The following is a 21,765-nucleotide window of genomic DNA, read 5'->3' as shown; positions in this document are numbered from 1 at the left end:
AACACCTTCAGTCCTGTATCGATTTGTCCCCCTTTTACACTGCAACTCATCGCATTGATTGCAATTTTGCTCTTATCATCTGCCTGTCCTTCCTGACAGTCTCACTACATGCTGCCTTTGCTTGTACCCCAACTGTCCCATCCTCAATCCCATCACTCTGGTTCTCATCACCTTGCCAAATTAATTTAAACCCTCCCCAACGGCTCTAGCAAACCTGCTCACAAGGATATTGGTTCCCCTTGGGTTCAGGTGAACAGATCATACCTTTCCCAGAAGAGATCCCAATGATCCAGAAATTTGAACCCTTGTCCCCTGCACCAGTTCCTCAGCCATGCATTAATCTCCACAATCATCCTATTCTTGCCCTCATGGGCACGTGGCACAGGCAGCAACCCAGAGATTACCACCTTGGAGGTCCTGTTTTTCAGCTTTCTACCTAGCTCCCTAAATTCTGTCTTCAGGACTTCCTCGCTTCTCCCACCCGTGTCATTAGAGCCAATGTGCACCAAGGCTTCTGTCTGCTCAGCCTCCCCCTTTAGAATATCATGGACCACATCTGAGATGTCCTGACCTTGGCATCCGGGAGGCAAGATAACATCCGGGTGTCTCTATCACATCCATGGAATCTCGTATCTACTCCTCTAACTATGGAATCCCCTATCAATACAGCAATCCTCTTTCCCCCTTCCCTTCTGAGCCACAGTGCCTGGTCACTGTGACTTCCCCCCCCCCCCAATAGGTCATTCCCCCGACAGCATGCAGAACGCATACTTATTATTGAGGAGAATGGCCACAGGGGTGCTCTGCACTGTCTGTCCATTTCCTTTCCTTCTCCAGTCACCCAAGTACCTGCCTCCTGCAACCGAGGGGGACTACCTCCCTATTGCTTCTATCCAACGCCTGCTCAGTCTCCCATACGGGCCAAAGGTCATCTAGCAGCAGCTCCAGTTCCATAACTCATTCTCCGGGGAGCTGCAGCTCTGAGCTCCTGGGGCGGATGTGGTCATCCGGGGAGGTCTCCCAGAATTCCCACATCTCACACAACACAGACCTGGAGCCATCCTCACTGTGTACTAACAGACGTAGAGTGAAGAAGTTTACCAGATGCTTAGCTCACCAAAGCCTGGTGAGCCAAAGCCCCCCCCCCCACTCTAACACTGGTCCACTTACACAATGGCCCCTCCAGTGCCCCTTTTTCATTTTTATTTGCCCTTGCTAACTGTGCCCCCGAAAAACCTGAAATCTTGCGAAAGCTCCTTTTTCCCAAATCCCTCGCTCCCCGACCTGTGTGACGGCTCCTGTGTCGATTCATCTGCGACTGAGCCACCGGGGAGAAGAGCCAAAATCCCGCAAAAGCTCCCTTTTGTTGTAAACAACCCGCTGATGGGTGGGGGGCAGCTCGCAGACAAGATCTTAGCGCATAAAAACTCAGACAGACAGGAAATGTTGCCGTAAAAAAGCAGCATCCGTCATCAGAGATCCTCGTCACCCAGGCCGTGCTCTCTCCTCGCTGCTACCATCAGGGAAAAGGTACAGGAGCCTCAGGACTCACACCACCAGGTTCAGGAACAGTTACTACCCCTCAACCATCAGGCTCCTGAACCAAAGGGGATAGCTACGCTCGTTTAAGGACTCTTTCATCTTGATATTTCATGCTCGGAATTTATTGCTATTTATTTGTTTCTATGAGGTGGTCCTTGTTCACTGTTGCTGAGGTTACTGAATGAGGAAGCAGGATCGAGGGGCCAAATGCCCTCTTGCTGGTCCAGCCCCTGCAGATATTGCCTCTCTGGAGGGGGAGAACCCGCCCCTTGGGTGTGTTGGTGTGCGCCCGTTCCGCGCTGGGCAGAACATAGCGATGGGGCCGGCCAGGCGGTACGTGGCCGTCTTGCTCCTGGGCGCAGTCTCAGGTACTGGGACATCCCGAAGCCGGAAGGAAAGGGAAGGGGGGGGCGACACCTAGACTGGGACTTGTACCACTTCTAGAGGGAGGGGAGACCTTGCTGAGGGAATTGTATCGTGTGGTGATGAACAGCTGTAACTCTGCAGGTTATATACCCCGCCTTTGATTCGTGGGATAGGCGTGAGTGAGGAAAGCCCCCGCTGACCCCCAGCAGAACCTCTCTCAGTGAGTACTGTCCCTGCTGACCCCCAGCAGACTCTCCAGGGGGCACAGCCCCAGCTGACCCCCAGCAGAAACTCTCCAGGGGGCACCGCCCCAGCTGACCCCCAGCAGAACCTCTCTCAGTGAGTACTGTCCTGGCTGACCCCCAGCAGACTCTCCAGGGGGCACAGCCCCAGCTGACCCCCAGCAGAACCTCTCTCAGTGAGTACTGTCCCTGCTGACCCCCAGCACAACCTCTCCAGGGGGCACCGTCCCAGCTGATCCCCAGCAGAAACTCTCAGGGGCACAGCCCCAGATGACCCCCAGCAGAACCTCTCTCAGTGAGTACTGTCCCTGCTGACCCCCAGCAGACTCTCCAGGGGGCACCGTCCCAGCTGATCCCCAGCAGAACCTCTCTAAGGGGCCACAGTTCATTGGACCTCTGTTTGCAATGGGAGCCAGCGATTCCACATTGCACTGATCTGCGACGCATACTGTCTATTCGGTACTCACCCGTGCAGAAGCATTCAGGTCAAGGGATGTGCGGTAAATCGTTTCTGCATTGCCTGGCCGAGCTGTTGTACGTTGCTCTAACCTTCTGTTTCCATCCGTTTTCCGGAGTAGCACTCGACGCCAAGCCCCAGGCGGAACCGCCGAAGTTCGCGGATACTTACCACGTCTCGGGTAAGACGCTGAAAGTGCAGGGGTTGTTAATATTTAAGGCAAAGATTGATAGATTCTTGATTAGTAAGGGCATGAAGGGATATGGGGAGAAGGCAGGAGATTGGGGCTGAGAGGAAAATTGGATCAGCCATGATGAAATGGTGGAGTAGACTCGATGGGGCAAATGGCCTAATTCTGCTCCTATATCTTATGGCCATATGGTCTCTCTCTAACTCTACCTACAACCAGTTTCCAATCCTTGAGGTTATTCCAGATATCTCCAACATTTCCTGGAGATTCCACCAATTCCTGAAAAGATCCTGGAATGTGTGAGAAACAAGAGGAAGGCATGGAGGGGCTTAGTGCTGGTATTAGCCATTAATTGAAGGTGGTGTCTGGACTGTGGTAAATTGCAGCGGGACAATGATGCACCATCAATAACTCTCTCTGAGACATAGCATCTCTTGTTAGCGTAATGAGGCATCAGCCTTCTGTGGACGTGAATGTGGGTCCACTCCAACATTGTTCGCTCATTATGTGCCACGTCATATGACATCATCATTATGTGCCGTGTCATATGACACCATCATTATGTGATGTATATGGTGACATATATGCACTTTGATAATGTTTGCTGCCGTGCATGATATTTATCAATGTGAATGTACATTGAGATGTGTAAGTTGCTCAGTTTTTTTTCCAGTTGCAAGAAAGGTTTCTTTCTGTGTGCATAAAGTAACAATTTAAAATCTGTTCACAGGCGTGTTCTCATTGCCATATGCCAAGATTGAAGAACCATTTGAAGCCTGCTTTAACCTCTCTGGGAACGCCAGTCGCATTGAGTACTACCGTGGTATGCACTTAACCCTGATCCATTCATGTACTGGCCGGGCTATTAGGATGTACTGTAGGGGAAAATGTATGAATTTATCAGAATCAGGTTTATTATCACCGGCATGTGATGTGAAATTTGTTAACTTAGCAGCAGCAGTTCAATGCAATACATAATCTAAAAGAAAAAAAAGGAAATAAATAAGTAAATCAAGTACAGTGTACATATATTGAATAGATTAAAAATCATGCAAAAACAGAAATAATATATATTAAAAAAGCGAGGTAGTGTTCAAGGGTTCAATGTCCTTTTAGGAATCGGATGGCAGAGGGGAAGAAGCTGTTTCTGAATCGCTGAGTGTGTGCCTTCAGGCTCCTGTATCTCTTACCTGGTGGTAACATTGAGAAAAGGACATGCCCTGGGTACCGGGGGTCCTTAATAATGGAAGCTGACTTTCTGAGACACCGCTCCCTGAAGATGGCCTGGGTACTTTGTAGGCTAGTACCCAAGATGGAGCTGACTAAACTTACGACCTTCTGCAGCTTCTTTCGGTCCTGTGCCATGCACCCCCCCCCCCACCCCCCCACCATACCAGACAGCGATGCAGCCTGTCAGAATGCTGTCCACGGTACAACTATAGAAGTTTTTGAGTGTTTTTGTTGACATGCCAAATCTCTTCAAACTCCTAATGAAGTATAGCAGCTGTCTTGCCTTCTTTATAGGTGGAGAGATATGTTGGGACCAGGTTAGGTCCTGGATTTATCACCCGGATTATTTTAAAACATAGAGCAGTACAGGACAGACACTTCAGCCCATAATATTGTATCAACCTTTTAACCTACTTCAGGGGTTCTCATCCTTATTTATGCCACAGAGATTAAAGAAGCAGTCTGGTAACCCCTGACCTACTTCAAATTCAATCTAACCCTTCCTTCTTTCCTGTGTAGCCCTCCATGTTTCTTTCATCCATGTTCCTGTCTAAGAGTTTCTTAAATGCCCCTAATGTAGTTGCCTCTTCCACGACCCTTGGCAGGGCGTTCCATGCACCCAGCACTCTTGTACGGGCATTCGGGGAATGAGATCTGAATGGGAGTTTTCTTAGTTGAATTATTTGATCCAAGAAGTTGGACAAAATTGAACTGTTTACTCAGCTGTAAAGAGAGGTTGGACGGATTTAGATTGCTTACTCTGGAACGTTGAAGAGTGACGGGTGGCTTGATGGCAGTATGCTGTCAATGGCCACTATATTATGCAGACCTGCTCGTTAATGCAAATATCTAATCGGCCAATCAGGTGGCAGCAACTCAATGCATAAAACCACGGTCAAGAGGTTCATTTGTTGTTCAGACCAAACATCAGAATGGGGAAGACATGTGATCTAGGTGACCATAACCATGGAACGATTATTGGTGCCAGATGGGGTGGTTTGAGTATCTCAGAAACTGCTGATCTCCTGGGATTTTCATGCACAACAGTCTCTAGAGTTTACAGAGAATGGTGCAAGGAAAAAAAAAACATCCAGTGAGTGGCATTTCTGTGGGTGAAAAAGCCTTGTTAATGAGAGAGGTCAGAGGAGAACGGCCAGACTGGTTCAAGCTGACAGGAAGGTGACAGAAACTCAAATAACAACATGTTGCAGCAGTGGTGCGCAGAAGAGCATCTCTGAATGCACAACATGTCAAACGTTGGAGTGGATGGGCTACAGCAGCAGAAGACCATGGACATAGACTCAGTGGCCTCTTTAATAGGTACAGGAGGTGTCTAATAGAGTGGCCAATGAGTGTGTAAAATCATGACTGGCATCACAGAGACACTGGAGTCTTCTTCCCAGTGTGGGTGTGCCAACCGCTAGTTGGCGGAGGGTCAGAGTGAGAAGGGTAAAAGTAAAAGAGAATTTACAAGGCAAGTTTTTTACTCAGAAAGTGTTAAGGTCCTGGATCAGGCTGCCAGGGGAGGTGGTAAAAACGCCTGGAAAAACAATGTTTAAAAGGCATTTGACAGGATTGTGAACAGGCAGGAAATGGAGGGATAGGGACCAAAGACAGGCAGATGAGTTCAAAGTTGAATGTACATACGATAACAGATACAACCCTGAGACTCATTTTCTTGCGGGCATACTCAATCAATCCATAGAATAATGTTGTGATTGAGGCTTTCATCAGTCAGGGTCCAACCATGAATGTTGCAACCCAGCTGTCTAGATACGCTAGCCTGGGCAGTACAATATGGGGAGCAAGCTGTTGCCCATGTAGCAGGCTGCCCCTCTCCATTCACCAGATGAACCCAAAGGAATGACAGAGACCGATACGGTTTGGCACCGGTGGCATCGCAAGAGTTGCCAGTCAGCGTTGAACTCAATGTAGGACTGCCTCAGAACGCCAGCTCCAGGTTTTTTCCCTCGGAGTTTACTCTCGAAGCCTTCCCTTAAGTGTGTATAGCCGCAAGGCAGCGGAGGTGTGAGATCAGGTTTTCCTACTAGATGAGCTGCCAACCACGACTGATGAGTCCCATCTGCCTGAAGCGACTGTTTTTAAGGCGCCTGTAATCTACCTTTGCCCCTTCTCCTGTCAGTAGAAATGGTTCTTCCAGGCTTAGTAGTTAAGTCACACATTAAGGTCAGGAGCTGGACTTGGTTGTCAGAGGCTATTTGAGGCGCACGCCAATGGGAGCATTTTATAGGTAGTGGGAGCTTGTCTCCATTACTAACCCTGGCTATAACAGTCTTAAGAAACCATAGAATAATAACCGTAACAGAATTAATAAAAGACTGCACCAACTTGGGCGTTCAACCAATGTTCAAAAGACAACAAACTGTGTGAATACAAAAAGAGAAAAATAATTACAGTAAATAAATAAGCAATAAATATCGAGAACATGAGATGAAGAGTCCAGAAAAGTGAGTCTATTGGTTGTGGGAACATTTCAGTGATGGGGCAAATGAAGTTGAATGCCATTAACCCCTTTGGTTCAAGAGCCTGATGGTTGAGGAGCAGTAACTTCCTGGACCTGGTGGTGTGAGTCCCGAGGTTCTAGTACCTTCCTCCAGGTGGCAGCAATGAGAAGAGAGCATATCCTGGATGGTGTGGGTCCATACATACAATTTCTTATTTAACTTATAGTTCTTTTATAGAACCATAGAACATTACAGCACAGAATCAGGCCCTTTGGTCCTTCTTGGCTGTGCCAAACCATTTTTCTGCCTAGTCCCACTGACCTGCACCTGGACCATATCCCTCCATACATCTCTCATCCATGTACCTGTCCAAGTTTTTCTTAAATGTTAAAAGTGAGCCCACATTTACCACTTCATCTGGCAGCTCATTCCACATTCCCACCACTCTCTGTGTGAAGAAGCCCCCCCCCCCATGTTCCCTTTAAATTTTTCCCCCTTCACCCTTAACCCACATCCTCTGGTTTTTTTTCTCCCCTGCTTGCATTCACTCTATCTATACCCATCATAATTTTATATACTTCTATCAAATCACCCCTCATTTTTCCACACTCCAGGGAATAAAGTCCTAACCTATTCAACCTTTCCCTGTAACTCAGTTTCTCAAGTCCTGGCAACATCCTTGTAAACCTTCTCTGCACTCTTTCAACCTTATTAATATCCTTCCTATAATTAGGTGACTAAAACTGCCACAGTACTCCAAATTTGGTCTCACCAATGTCTTATACAACCTCACCATTACATTCCAACTCTTATACTCAATACTTTGATTTATAAAGGCCAATGTACCAACAGCTCTCTTTACGACCCTATCTACCTGTGACGCCACTTTTAGGGAATTATGTATCTGTACTCCCAGATCCCTCTGTTCTACTGCACTCCTCAGTGTCCTACCATTTACCTTGTATGTTCTACCTTGGTTTGTCCTTCCAAAGTGCAATACCTCACACTTGTCTGCATTAAACTCCATCTGCCATTTTTCAGCCCATGTTTCCAGCTGGTCCAAATCCCTTTGCAAGCTTTGAAAACCTTCCTCATTGTCCACTACACCTCCAATCTTTGTATCATCAGCAAATTTGCTGATCCAATTTGCCACATTATCATCCAGATCATTGATATAGATGACAAATAACAATGAACCCAGCACTGATCCCTGTGGCACACCACTAGTCACAGGCCTCCACTCAGAGTAGCAATCCTCCACTACCACTCTCTGGCTTCTCCCGTCGAGTCAATGTCTAATCCAATTTACTACCTCTCCATGTATACCTAGTGACTGAATCTTCCTAACTAACCTCCCATGCGGGACCTTGTCAAAGGCCTTACTGAAGTCCATGTAGACAACATCCATTGCCTTCCCTTCATCCACTTTCCCTGTGACCTCCTCGAAAAACTCTAATAGATTTGTTAAACATGACCTACCACGCACAAAGCCATGTTGACTCTCCCTAATAAGTCCCTGTCTATCCAAACACTTGTAGATCCTATCTCTTAGTACTCCTTCCAATAACTTATCTACTACCGACGTCAAACTTACCAGCCTATAATTTCCCGGATTACTTTTAGAGCCTTTTTTAAACAACGGAACAACATGAGCTATCCTCCAATCCTCTGGCACCTCACCCATAGATACGGACATTTTACATATATCTGCCAGGGCCCCTGCAATTTTAACACTGGACTCCTTATTTATTATGTATTGCAATGCATACTGCTGCAAAACAACAAATTTCATGACATACACCAGTGATATTAAACCTGATTCTGATTCTGAGCTTTGTTGTAGCAGTCAGTTCAGCTTCCCCATGGGTCCAGCGACCCAGCTTGCTCTATCCTTGTGGCTGCCTATTTAATATACACGCTTCCCCAGAGCCTCCTGGCTTCCCACAGATCTTCTGGTTTCCTTCTACATCCCAGAGCTGTACTGGCAGGTTAATTGTCCACTGGAATTTACCCTTCAGTGTTCGTTCGCTCGTTATGTCCCGTGTCGTATGACATGGGCAGTCATTGTCTTTCCGTGACCGTGATTGTTCCTGGCAAATTTCTCTACAGAAGTGGTTTGCAATTGCCTTCTTCCGGGCAGTGTCTTTACAAGATGGGTGACCCCAGCCATTGTCAATACTCTTCAGAGATTGTCTGCCTGGTGTCAGTGGTCGCATAACCAGGACTTGTGATGTGCACCAGCTGCTCGAACGACCATCCACCACCTGCCCCCATGGCTTCACGTGACCCTGATCGAGGGGGGGGGCGGGGGCTAAGAAGGTCTACACCTTGCCCAAGGGTGATCTGCACGGTAGCAGAAGGAAGGGGCGCCTCACCCCTCCTTTGGTATATCCACCCCACCACCCATCCATGTAAGAGAACCAAAATGGAGGTGGTGGGTGTGTGTGAGAGACAGTAGGTTCCAGGGCAGGGTTAACACAGTTGTGCAGCGGTTACAGTAATGTTATTACAGTAACCGGCAACCCCCGGTTCAATACCACCGCTGTCTGTAAGGAGTCTGTACGTTCTCCCCGTGACCACGTGGATTTCCTCCCACAGTCCAAAGGCGTATGGGTTAATAAGATAATTATATCTGGGCGGTCTTGGTGCGGAAAGCTCTGTTATTGTGTTCTAACTGAACTAAATCAGGAAGCGGGGAAGTGGGATAGACTGTGTGTGCAGGTAACATGGACCAAATGGCCTGGATTAACCACCAACTGTGATGGTGGACATCGGTAATCTTTGATCCCTGGGTTCTTTTAGGAGTTCAAGAATGAGTGAGAGATTTTGATTCTTCACAATCGTTTATTTTAAAGTTTAAACAAAGGACAGGTATTAAGCAAACAAAGTAATGATACAAGGCAGATGAGCGACAAGAAATTGAAGAGATTCATTATGTTGTTTTCAAAAAATCTATTACCTTTACACTCCAGACAACAGAAATTCCTTAGATAAAGTGAGTGAGTTCTTCGTCGGTCAGGGTCAGCCATGGATGTTGTGTCCTAGCTGTCTAGATCCGCAAGCCTGGGCAGTACAATATGGAGAGCAAGCTGTTGCCCGTGTAGTAAGCTCCCCCTCTCCACGCATCTGATGAACCCAAAGGAACGGCAGAGACCGATACAGTTTGGTAGCAGCAACGTGGCAGGAATTTCTGGTCAGCGTTGAACTCAATGTGGGACTGCCTCAGGGACTCCAGCTCTGAATTTTCTCTCGGGGTTTACTCCTGAAGCCTTCCCCACGAGTGAGTATTGCCACAAGACAGCGGAGGTGATGCACCATCAATAACTCTCGGAGACGTGAGGTGAGATATAGGCTTTTATTGGCTGGAAGAAAGAACAAGCAGCAATTGACCACCATACTACATCCTGGAGACTGAGGCCGGGGCTGTGTCTCCAATCGCCTTTATACCCGGGTCTGTGGGAGGAGCCACGGTCTGTGGGAGGAGCCACAGGAGCAGTCAGCGGGGGGGGGGGGGGGGCGTGTCCAGACAGGTATATGTAGTTCACCACAGGAGGTTTGAGATCAGAGCTTTCCTTCTTCTAGATGAGCTGCCAACCACAGCTGACGAGCCCCATCTGCCCAAAGCGACCGGTTTCAAGGTACCAGTATCCTTCCTTTGTCCCTTCCCCCATCAGTAGAAACGGTTCTGGTGGGCTCAGTAGCGAAGCCACACGTGAAGGCCAGGATTTGGACCTGGTTGTCGGAGGCTATGTGAGGTGCACGCCAATGGGAATATTTAGCAGGTACTGGGAGTTTGCCCCCACCACCACCCCTGGTTATAATCACCTTAAGGAACCCTGAGATAAAGATAAACCAATTAAACAGCTACACAATACTAACACTCAACCAAAGAAAAATGCAAAAGATGGTAAACTGCCATGGAACTGTTATTCTGCCTTCTGCCAGTTGAGTGGGGATGAAGCACCGTGTACTGTAAAAATATATGAGTTTGGTAAAGATACAAGCTGGTAAAAATACAAATTATGTCAGTAAGAAGGAAACTATGGTTAAAACAACGATTTTACTCCCGCATTAATTTGATTAATATCTCTTTAAAAAGTAAAAAGCTCAACGGATTCCTACAGTGAGATAATTAGTTAAGTGAGATTCTCTTCCAATCCGACAGGCCAGGTCATCACCTTTCAGCACGGGTTCGAAAAGCCGGCCGGAATAAGTTACAAGATTTCTCCCGAGACCACAGAAACTGAGATAAACGTGATCAAGTGTTTCCAAGTGAACGGGACCGTCGACGACCCCATCCCCCCACAGTCGGTATTTCCGAATCTGGAAGGCTTTCGGGTAAGCTGGCCGCTTTGGAGTGGGTGGTTGTGGGGGGTGGGGGGTGGAGGTGTCTCAATGATGCACTGCTTTTTTAAATTTTCATTTTAAAATCTTTTTTATTAATTATTATTGAAGATGAACAAAAAAAGATACATTAAGTCAATATGTCATTATGTACAATAAGGAATTAAATTAGCAAATAACTGATTAGCAAAGCTAAGCAATATATCAATAATAAGAAAAAATAAAGTGTTAAGAATATTTTTTGAAAGAAAAAGAAGGAAAAAAAAGAACCCCTACTAACTAAACGGCTACTAACTTTTTTTTTATTAAGTGCAATTGTGAACAATAGCCAGATCAGAAATGCTGATCAAGTCAACTAGTTCCCAAAGAGAACTCTGATAGGCCAATCAGATGGTTCGCTGCTGCTCGGTGACAGAACATAAAAAAATCATATGTACAATTAAGAAACATTAAAAAATAGTAGAAATACTGGAGTCATGATGATCATGATGAAGTCTGCTGGAGAGAGACATTTATACACACGCTGTCCTCCATAATTCAGAGAGATTGAAGGGTAAGGTTGCAGGGTGACAAAACATGACAGGAGCACTTGGAACTAAAAACTAATCCCTTACAGGAGAAAACAGCACCTGATCTTTCCGCACTGTTCTCCAGCAGTTGAAGGACTAAGTCCAGCTGGAACATAACTCACAAGTGCTCTTGAAAGTCAGGTATTCACCCTACCTGCCAACAACCAAGCATTGCCATCCTGGTCCCCTTCACGATAGCTTATGAAGAAGCATGTGACTTCCCTCCCAGAGATGTTCGGTGTTTGTGCACTCGACTCTTGAAGGCTTGGACTGCTGGTGAAGCTGCTCCCTCACGCTCCAGTGATCCCAGTTCAATCCTGACTCCCGCTCTGGTCTCTGTGGTTTTCCTGCTCTCCCTGTGACGACGTACTCTCCGGTTCCCTCCCATATCTCAAAGGCGTTAAAATTGGCTGGTGAAAATGATCACTGATCATTAGTAATGTGGGGGTGAGAGAGAGAGAGGGAGAGAGGGAGGGAGAGAGAGATAGATAGATGGTGGCGTAGAGGTTTGCATAACAATTTGTAGCGCTAGTGATCACGGGATTGGAGTTCCCAGTCCCGCTTCTGTCTGTAAAGAGTTGATACATTCTCCCTGTGATGGCATGTGCGTTGATAGACTAATTGGGTGGTGAAAATTACCTCCAATCTATGAGTGAGTTTCTTCCCACGTTCCAAAAACATCACGGTATGTTGGCGCTGGAAGTGTGGTGATACTTGCAGGCTGTTCACAGAACTTAATCATAGAAAAGTACAGCACAGCAACAGGCCTTTCAGCCCATCTAGTCCATGCTGAACCATTGAAACAGCCTACTCCTATCCACCTGCACTGTGACCATATCCCTCCATTCCCCTGCATACATCCCCCGACGGTGCTGGTTGTTCATTTCAATGATGCATTTCACTGTATGTTTCAATGTGACAAATAAGGCTAATCCTTAAACCGGCAATACCATTGGATCGGTGTAAATGGGTGCTTGATGGTCAGCATGAAATTGATAGGCAGAAGGGCCTGTTTCTCAGCTGTGTGATTCTACAACTCAAAGCGAAATACATCAGGAGTTCAAAGTGCAAGTTCAATGTAAATTTATTACCAAAGTGCATATATGTCAACATATACAACCCTGAGATTCATTTTCCTGCGGGTATTCTCAGCAAATCTATAGAATAGTAACTATAACAGGATCGATGAAAGATCAACCAGAGTGCAGAAGACAACAAACTGTGCAAATATAAATATGAATAAATGGCAATAAATAATGAGAACATGAATTAACACGAGTTAAACTCAGTCAGCTCCATCAAGGGCACCAGCTTCTATAGTATCCAGGACATCGTGAAGGAGCGATGCCTCAGAAAGGGGCATCCATCATTAAGGACTCCGACCAGCCAGGGCATGCCCTCTTCTCATTGTTACCATCAGGGAGGAGGGACAAAAGCTTGAAGACACACACTCAGTGATTCAAGAATACCTTCTTCCCTCTGTCATCAGATTTCTGAATGGACACTGAACCCTTGAACACTACCTCACTATGTTTTTATTTCTGTTTTTTTCATGATTTATTTAATTCACTACTTAATATACATACATACACACACACATATATATATACTGTAATTCGTAATTCACAGTTTTTTTCCTCTATATTATCATGTACTGCTGCCGCTAAGCTAACAAGTTTCATGACATATTTCCGTGATATTAAACCTGATTCTGATTCTGAAGTGTCCCTAAAGTCTGGTTTAAACTTCTGAACTTTGAAAAACATTCCAAGGGGAAGGTAGAGGGGAAGGTGGAGGGGAAGGTGGAGGGGGAGGTAGAGGGGCAGGTAGAGGGGAAGGTGGAGGGGAAGGTGGAGGAGGAGGTAGAGGGGAAGGTGGAGGGGAAGGTAGAGGGGAAGGTAGAGGGGAAGGTGGAGGGGAAGGTAGAGGGGAAGGTAGAGGGGAAGGTGGAGGGGAAGGTGGAGGGGAAGGTAGAGGGGAAGGTGGAGGGGAAGGTAGAGGGGAGTTAGAGGGGCAGGTAGAGGGGAAGGTGGAGGGGAGGGGGGGAGGTGGAGGGGGAGGAAGAGGGGGAGGAAGAGGGGGAGGTAGAGGGGAAGGTAGAGGGGAAGGTAGAGTGGAGGTGGAGGGGAAGGTGGAGGGGCAGGTGGAGGGGAAGATGGAGGGGAAGGTAGAGGGGAAGGTGGAGGGGAAGGAGGAGGGGGAGGTAGAGGGGAAGGTGGAGGGGAAGGTAGAGGGGAAGGTGGGAGGAGGAGGTAGAGGGGGAAGGTAGAGGGGAAGGTGGAGGGGAAGGTGGAGGGGGAGGTAGAGGGGCAGGTAGAGGGGAAGGTGGAGGGGGAGGTAGAGTGGAAGGTAGAGGGGAAGGTGGAGGGGAGGTAGAGGCGGAGGTAGAGGGGAAGGTGGAGGGGGAGGCAGAGGGGAAGGTGGAGGGGAAGGTGGAGGGGCAGGTGGAGGGGGAGGTAGAGGGGCAGGTAGAGGGGCAGGTAGAGGGGCAGGTAGAGGGGAGTTAGAGGGGCAGGTAGAGGGGGAGGTGGAGGGGGAGGAAGAGGGGGAGGAAGAGGGGGAGGTAGAGGGGAAGGTAGAGTGGAAGGTGGAGGGGAAGGTGGAGGGGCAGGTGGAGGGAAGATGGAGGGGAAGGTAGAGGGGAAGTAGAGGGGAGGTAGAGGGGCAGGTGGAGGTGGAGGGGAAGGTGGAGGTGGAGGGGAAGGTGGAGTGGAAGGTAGAGGGGAAGGTAGAGGGGAAGGTGGAGGGGAAGGTGGAGGGGGGAGGTGGAGGGGGAGGTGGAGGGGGAGATGGAGGGGAAGGGTAGAGGGGGAGGTGGAGGGGCAGGTGGAGGGGGAGGAAGAGGGGGAGGTAGAGGGGGAGGTGGAGGGAGGTAGAGGGGAAGGTAGAGGGGAAGGTAGAGGGGCAGGTAGAGGGGGAGGTAGAGGGGGAGGTGGAGGGGAGGTAGAGGGGAAGGTAGAGGGGAAGGTAGAGGGGCAGGTTAGAGGGGCAGGTAGAGGGGAAGGTGGAGGGGGAGGTGGAGGGGGAGGTATAGGGGGAGGTGGAGGGGGAGGTGGAGGGGAAGGTAGAGGGGGAGGTGGAGGGGCAGGTGGAGGGGTAGGGGGAGGGGGAGGGGGAGGGGGAGGAAGAGGGGGAGGTAGAGGGGGAGGTGGAGGGGAGGTAGAGGGGAAGGTAGAGGGGAAGGTAGAGGGGCAGGTAGAGGGGCAGGTAGAGGGGAAGGTGGAGGGGGAGGTGGAGGGGGAGGTATAGGGGGAGGTGGAGGGGGAGGTGGAGGGGAAGGTAGAGGGGGAGGTGGAGGGGCAGGTGGAGGGGTAGGGGGAGGGGAGGGGGAGGGGGAGGAAGAGGGGGAGGTAGAGGGGGAGGTGGAGGGGAGGTAGAGGGGAAGGTAGAGGGGAAGGTAGAGGGGCAGGTAGAGGGGGAGGTAGAGGGGCAGGTAGAGGGGCAGGTAGAGTGGAAGGTGGAGGGGGAGGTGGAGGGGCAGATGGAGGGGGAGGTAGAGGGGAAGGTGGAGGGGAGGTGGGGGAACTGATAGGCAGGTGAGAAGAAGTGAAATGTCAGAGTGGGGAATAGAGGAGGGGATCAATTTGTTTATCGATGTTCATGCCATCAGGTTGGAGGCTACCCAGGTGGAATATAAGGTGTTGCTCCTCCACCCTGAGCACAAGAAGAGGCCGTGGACCATGTCAGGAATGGAAACGGGTAATGGGAATGGGAGCAGGAATGGGACTGGGAATTAGAATGTTTGTCCACCAGGAAGTCCCACTTGTGGCAGATCATACAGGTCCCCAAATTGCAACGAGTATGAAACGTATTTAGCCAAGCTTTCTTAAACATATTCAAGAGAATTCAAGTGTATGTAAGCGTTCAACAAGAAGATATCACCCCACACCCCCGGCCCACTCCCACAACTCTACCCTAACAAGACTGAACTGAAGACAAATTATGAATAAGTAACTAAACTCTTCGCTTCGACCACACCCCAACTCGGGTGACTAACTAGCCATCATAAACATGCAACACAGAATATAATAATGATAGAACATAGATGCAAGGCTCCTACAGGTACGTCAGGTGTGAAAAGTCCAAAGAGGATGTGGAACAGTGTTGTCTTGGAGACGGAAGAGCTTTGGGAATTGACCGGGTAGGAGGATCCCTTGGGAAGAGTTCTGTGTCACCACTTCCATTACTCACACCTTCCTATTTATCCTGGTTTCCTTGCCAAAATGGAGAGAGCACAATAAAGAGAGAATCTCCAGAAGTTTTCCCCAACTCGTTTTAGACATTCCTCAATAAATACACATCGGGCCAAGTTCACACTCCCTGGGATGGATGGATTTTCAATGTGGAGAGCTTTGGATTAAAAGACAGATGTGAAATTGGTTTCTGAAAGGTTGAAGTTAGTCCTGTGAAGAAGTGAAAACATTTAAATACACAAATACTCAAATACCCCCTGTCCAGTAGTCCCTGGACTTGGTGCTGGACCAGCAGGTTTGCCAGATTCTAGGACATTATTTCTATAAATACCCCATCCCTGAACCGAGCCCCATTCCTTATACCCCTCCACCACTCCTTTTTATTGAGTTTTCAAATGATTACAGAAAGAAGAAAAAAAATTATCAACCCTTCCCCCCTCCTCTTAACCCCTCCCCCTAACATATCCCTATAGAAGGAAAGAAAAAGAAAGAGAAGAAGAAAGAAAGAAAGAAAGAATGCCTGAATATCGGAAGATCCCCACATGCTCCACGGAGTTCATAATAACTTTAGTATATATATTTATTTCTTTCCCCAAATAACCAATTATTTTATCTTCGGAGCACCTATATATTTAATCCTGTCTTTTGTAAATAAGGGTGCCAAATTTTCAGAAATGTTTCATATTTATCTCTTAAATTATAAGTAATTTTTTCAAGTGGAATACAGCTGGAAATTTCGTTCTTCCAACAATCTATACTTAAGTATGAATCCGATTTCCAAGTAACTGCAATAGCCTTTTTGGCTACTGCCAAGGCAATTTTTATGAATTCTTTCTGATATTTGTTCAATTTGGGTTTCGGTTTTATCCCTTCAATATCACCTAATAAAAATAATGTTGGGTTATGTGAAAGTTGTGTTCCAATAATTTGTTCCAGTAAAACTCTTAAATTTGTCCAAAAAGGTTGAATTTTAGAACAAGACCAAGTAGAATGTAAAAAAGTACCAATTTCTTGATTACATCGGAAACATTGATCAGATAAATTTGGGTTTAATTTATTTATTTTTTGTGGTGTAATATATAATTGATGTAAAAAATTATTTTGCACTAATCTTAACCGGACATTTGTTGTATTTGTCATATTGTCAAGACATAGTCTTGACCAACTTGTTTCTTCAATTTTAATATTCAAGTCAGTTTCCCATTTTTGTCTAGACATGGATTCCTTGTTTAATTGCCTGTTTTTGAATCAAACTATACATTCAAGAAATAAATTTTTAAATTTTTCCTTTTTGAATTAAAGTTTCTATTTCATTAGATTTTGGCAATAACATTGTTTGCCCTTCCACCATTCCTGACGTCCCATTCCAGCTCTCTTCCCACCCACCAGACACCCTATTTCCTGCCCTATTCCCTTCCCCTGTGCCATTTGTCTGGTGCTGGCCCTCACACTGCCAACTCCAAACCCCGTCTGGTCTCTGATACCCTCCCAGCCTCCCCCACACTCAATCCCCAGGCTTCTTCCCCTCTGGACCCTGCCCCGACCCGAGTCATGGGTAAATTCGGATTTTGAGTTTGGTGACAGAACTTAGCAGACTCTAACTTTGAATCACCTGTTGTGTCATTTCTATATTCTGGCACCCCTCTTAACTCTTCTCACCTGCCTATCACCTCTCCCCACCTCCCCCTGTGTCCCTCCTCCTTCCTTTTCCCCCATGGTCCACTCTCCTCTCCTATCAAATTCCTTCCTCTCCAGTCCTTTACTCTTTCACTCTTCACCTCCCAGCTTCTAACTTCATCTGCCCTCCCCACCCACATGGCTTCATCTATCACCTTCTAGCTTGTATACCTTCTCCCCCCCAAAAAAAAACTTCTGGTATCTTCCCCCTCCCTTTCCAGTCCTGAGAAGGGTCTCTGCCCGAAACGTCGACTGTAAGTGCTGCCCTCCAGTGTTCGACTGGCAGAATGACAGGCTGGATTGCCGAGAGCTGGACCATCAATTTGCAGGTCGCTCAGGGACTTGGACTGTACGTGTGTGTGTGTGTGTGTGTGTGTGTGTGTGTGTGTGTGTGTGTGTGTGTGTGTGTGTGTGTGTGTGTGTGTGTGTGTGGGTGAGAGTGTGTGTGTGTGTGTGAGTGTGTGTGTGTGTGAGAGTGTGTGTGTGTGTGTGTGTGTGTGTGTGTGTGTGTGTGTGTGAGTGTGTGTGTGTGAGAGAGTGTGTGTGTGTGTGTGTGTGAGAGAGAGTGTGTGTGTGTGTGTGTGTGTGTGTGTGTGTGTGAGAGTGTGTGTATGTGAGTGTGTGTGAGAGAGTGTGTGTGTGTGTGTGTGTGTGTGTGTGTGTGTGTGTGTGAGAGAGTGTGTGTGTGTGTGTGTGTGTGTGTGTGTGTGTGTGAGAGAGTGTGTGTGTGTGTGTGTGTGTGTGTGTGTGTGAGAGTGTGTGTGTGTGAGTGTGTGTGAGAGAGTGTGTGTGTGTGTGTGTGTGTGTGTGTGAGAGAGAGAGTGTGTGTGTGTGTGTGTGTGTGTGTGTGTGTGTGAGAGAGTGTGTGTGTGTGTGTGTGTGTGAGAGTGTGTGTGTGTGTGTGTGTGTGAGAGAGTGTGTGTGTGTGTGTGTGTGTGTGTGTGTGTGAGAGTGTGTGTGTGTGAGTGTGTGTGAGAGAGTGTGTGTGTGTGTGTGTGTGTGTGTGTGAGAGAGAGTGTGTGTGTGTGTGTGTGTGTGTGTGAGAGAGAGAGTGTGTGTGTGTGTGTGTGTGTGTTGGTGGTGTTTTCTCTCTCTCTATTTTGAAAGTATGTTTTGCACCTTGGCCGCAGAGGAGCACTGACTCCATGTGCAGTCTGAGTGATAATTAAACTTGATTTGATTGATTTTCCACAGACTGACTTCCTCCTGCGTTTTGTGTGTGTGTTGCTTTGGCTTTCCAGCATTTGCAGACTTTCTTGTGTCTTTTCTCCATTTAGATTCTAAAGGAAGAGGATTATGAAGGCCGGCACTGCACCGTGTGGCAGAATATTGCCTTTGTGAACACAAAGAAAAACGAGTACACCATATGGATCACCGATTCAAGCCAGGCCCCGTCCCGGTGCACGATGAAATGAAGGGATTTAACACTCAGCTCAGAACACATTATGACAAGTACCAAGTCCATTCTCACACTGTCCACTTCGATGTGGACCCAAGTGTCTTCAAGCTACCTGCAGGTAAATTCTACAGCTGATAACCAAGGGCATCAGTAAATTGGTTAATTATTGACTCAAGAACAGTGAGAAACTCAGTTGTGCGTGCCTTCTACAGAGATCATTTCATCACATCAATGCCTCGAGTTAGGACAGGTTGAGTACTCCTTATCTGAAATTCCAAAATCCAAAAACCTCCAAAATCCAAAATTGTTTTGGGCGTTGTGTCATGACGAACTGTAAAGGTCGAGTCCAGGTCGTATTGAAGGGGTGGGGTCCAGGGCCCAGGGCGTATTGAAGCAACAGAACTGGTTGTTTGGCTGACGATTTAAGTGCCGGGCCAGATTGAAAAGGTCAGGGTTTCAGGGCCGGAGGCCATGGACAGGCCGGTTCAGCTCTGTGACGTTCACTCAGCTCTGCGCTGAACTGGGACTGCGACGTAATTTGTTAAACAGCAGTTTGTCTTTTTTATACTTTTTAACTATTTCCATGAAACTTCAGCTAACTGGAGCAGCCACTTAATTTGCCCAAAACATACTGGTCCCGATGTGTCTCAATCAACCGGAATCGACCGCAAATCCTTCCTATTTACGTGACCCCATGATTTCACACACGATATTTCAGTGTTGGCGGAGAGCAAGCTGTCTGTTCATTGGTGTGGTGATCTCGCCCAGGCCAGGTACGTTGTGACGCTGTTGGAGGTAAACCCAGCAGAGTCGTCTGCCGCCATCACTCGGAATCGAGAGACGCTGCACAACCGTGCGCACAGCGCAGACAGCTGCTTTCCTGTCAGTGCCTTTCCGATGATTATACCCTCAGTAGCCCTTCAATAGGTACCTCTACCTACTAAAGTGGCCACTGGTCTGTGCTCATGGTCTTTTGCCGCCATAGCCGAAGGTGATGTGGAGCACCAGTCTGGAAGGACTACCTTTTTTATTTCTATTTTGGCACTACTTATTTAATTTATCTCTGTAAAATACTGCTGAGAAAGGAGGAAGGTGAGTGTTGGGCTAGTAACTCAGGCTCGTAAAATCAACAATCGCCAAGGAAACGGCACGAGATTGTGAGGGAACGTAGGTGGAAGGGTCTCGGCCCGAAACGTTGACTGCCCGTTTCCACAGATGCTGCCCGACCTGCTGAGTTCCTCCAGCGTGTTGTATGTGTTGCTTTGACCCCAGCATCCGCAGTGTACTTTGAGTTGTGTAGGTGGCATCTAGCGGGCCACATCTTGCGCCCACCAACCCAAAAGACCTTCCAAAGCGCTAATGTGCTGGATTCCGTCAGATGGCAAAGGAGACACGGAAGACCTACGAAGATACGGTGCAGAACCTTCCAAGATGTTCTGTGGAGAGTTGGTCGGAAATGGTGTGATGCCAAACCTGCAGTCGGTGACAGTTCCGATTGGAAAAAGCTTGCTGCCTGATGCACGATTAAGGCACAGGAGGAACTAGGTCTCAGTCTAGGGTACTGGAATTCTGTTTTTTTCCTCTATTATTCTGTAATGCAAGGTACTGCTGACACATAACAACAAATTTCATAACGTGCGCCAGTGATATTAAACTTAATCTGATTCTGGTTATTAAAGCTTAATTTAAGTGATTAGAGGTCATGCCATTTTCTGCACACGTTCTGTGGGTGTTTTGAGAATGTTGGACATTCTTTGTATCTCCTCTGTCCTTTCCAGGTTTGCATTGTGAGGGTTTCTCTGGTCCAGGGGTGGAACACAGAATCCTGGCCAACCCCATCGAGGACTTGGTCAGCATCGACAAAGAAGACAGGGCTCATTGCTTCTTCCAGCATTTCTAGGAGAGGTTTAGGAGGGAGTACGCCGAAGGAAACGTGGAGCACGAGTCTAGAAGGACTACCTTCACTCACAACATGAGGTAACGTGGAATTTGGAGTCTTAGAAACCCTTTGATCACACGGGTGTGATTGGGCAGCATGGGCCGGTTACCGTCCTGTATCTCTAAATAAAAATAATAATCTGTTTTACCTTGGAATGTTTTTGGAGGTACATCCATTCAAAGAATCGGGCAAACCAGTCCTATAAGATGGAGGTTAACCATCTCCCTGACTGGACAGTGGAGGAGAAGGTGGCCATGAGAGGAAGGCTTAAAGGATTATACCTCAACCATGGACAGCCTTTCCCCAAGGAGCGTTACGAGTCCGTGATTCTCCCAGCCAGCCTGGGTTGGAGGTTATATGGTATGTTACTCAGGAAAGGGGACATATTAATACAGGTTGAAACTCTCTGGCCAGGCATCCCGTGGTTCAGCATCTCCTTTAGAGTCACAGAGCAATATAGAACAGATACAGGCCATTCGGCCCAACCATTCCATGCTAACCACAGCGCCCACTCAGCTAAAGTAAATTTCCAGCTCTGGCCCATATCCCTCCAAGCATGGCCTCTCCATCCTCAAGAGGACCACAACCTCGTTGTTGGGTTTGGAGGCTTGCATGCCTCAATGACCCGGAGAGCTGTGTTGGCTGGAGTCAGGGCTTTAAGCTTTGGCTCTTGGAAGGGTCTCCCATACCAAACAGGTCAAAGGGTAGAGGCCAGGCTAAGAGTGGTCCACCGGTCCCCCAGGTTCAGGGGTTCAGCTCAGGGCCAACAACCCTGACTGGTCAAACAAAATATTTACGGAAACAGCAATGAAGAATCCTTCTGCATCTGAGTGTGACGGTATTCCTGAGTCTCCACCCGGGACTCGCATGGCTAGCAACTGTGAAAACATAGTGAAAGCTACTGACACAATGCAGGAAGCCCGGACACTGCCAGAGCTGGAGGACCTTCATTGCTGCCCTAATGTCAGAGGCATAGCGTGCAGTAAAAAACGATAAATCGCCCCTTCATGTGACCTTCCAAGCACCTTCCTTTTGCAGCTCGTTGCATTTATGCTCCACCCTCTGTGTGAGGAATTTGTCTCTCAGGTCCCTTGTAAACCTTTCCTCTTTCACTCCATAGCAGGGGTTCCCAACCTCTTTTATGCCATGGAC

General features: G+C 47.7%; 1 pseudogene; it reads left to right on the top strand.

Moving 5' to 3' along the window:
* The first annotated feature begins 1,858 nt into the window (after window positions 1–1,858).
* Window positions 1,859–21,765, top strand: part of LOC140715549 (digestive cysteine proteinase 1-like) — a 35,276-nt pseudogene continuing 15,369 nt past the window's right edge.

Source organism: Hemitrygon akajei, chromosome 24 (genome assembly GCF_048418815.1).
Source record: "Hemitrygon akajei chromosome 24, sHemAka1.3, whole genome shotgun sequence".
Lineage (NCBI taxonomy): Eukaryota > Metazoa > Chordata > Chondrichthyes > Myliobatiformes > Dasyatidae > Hemitrygon > Hemitrygon akajei.
This window is presented reverse-complemented; position numbering and strand designations above follow the sequence as displayed.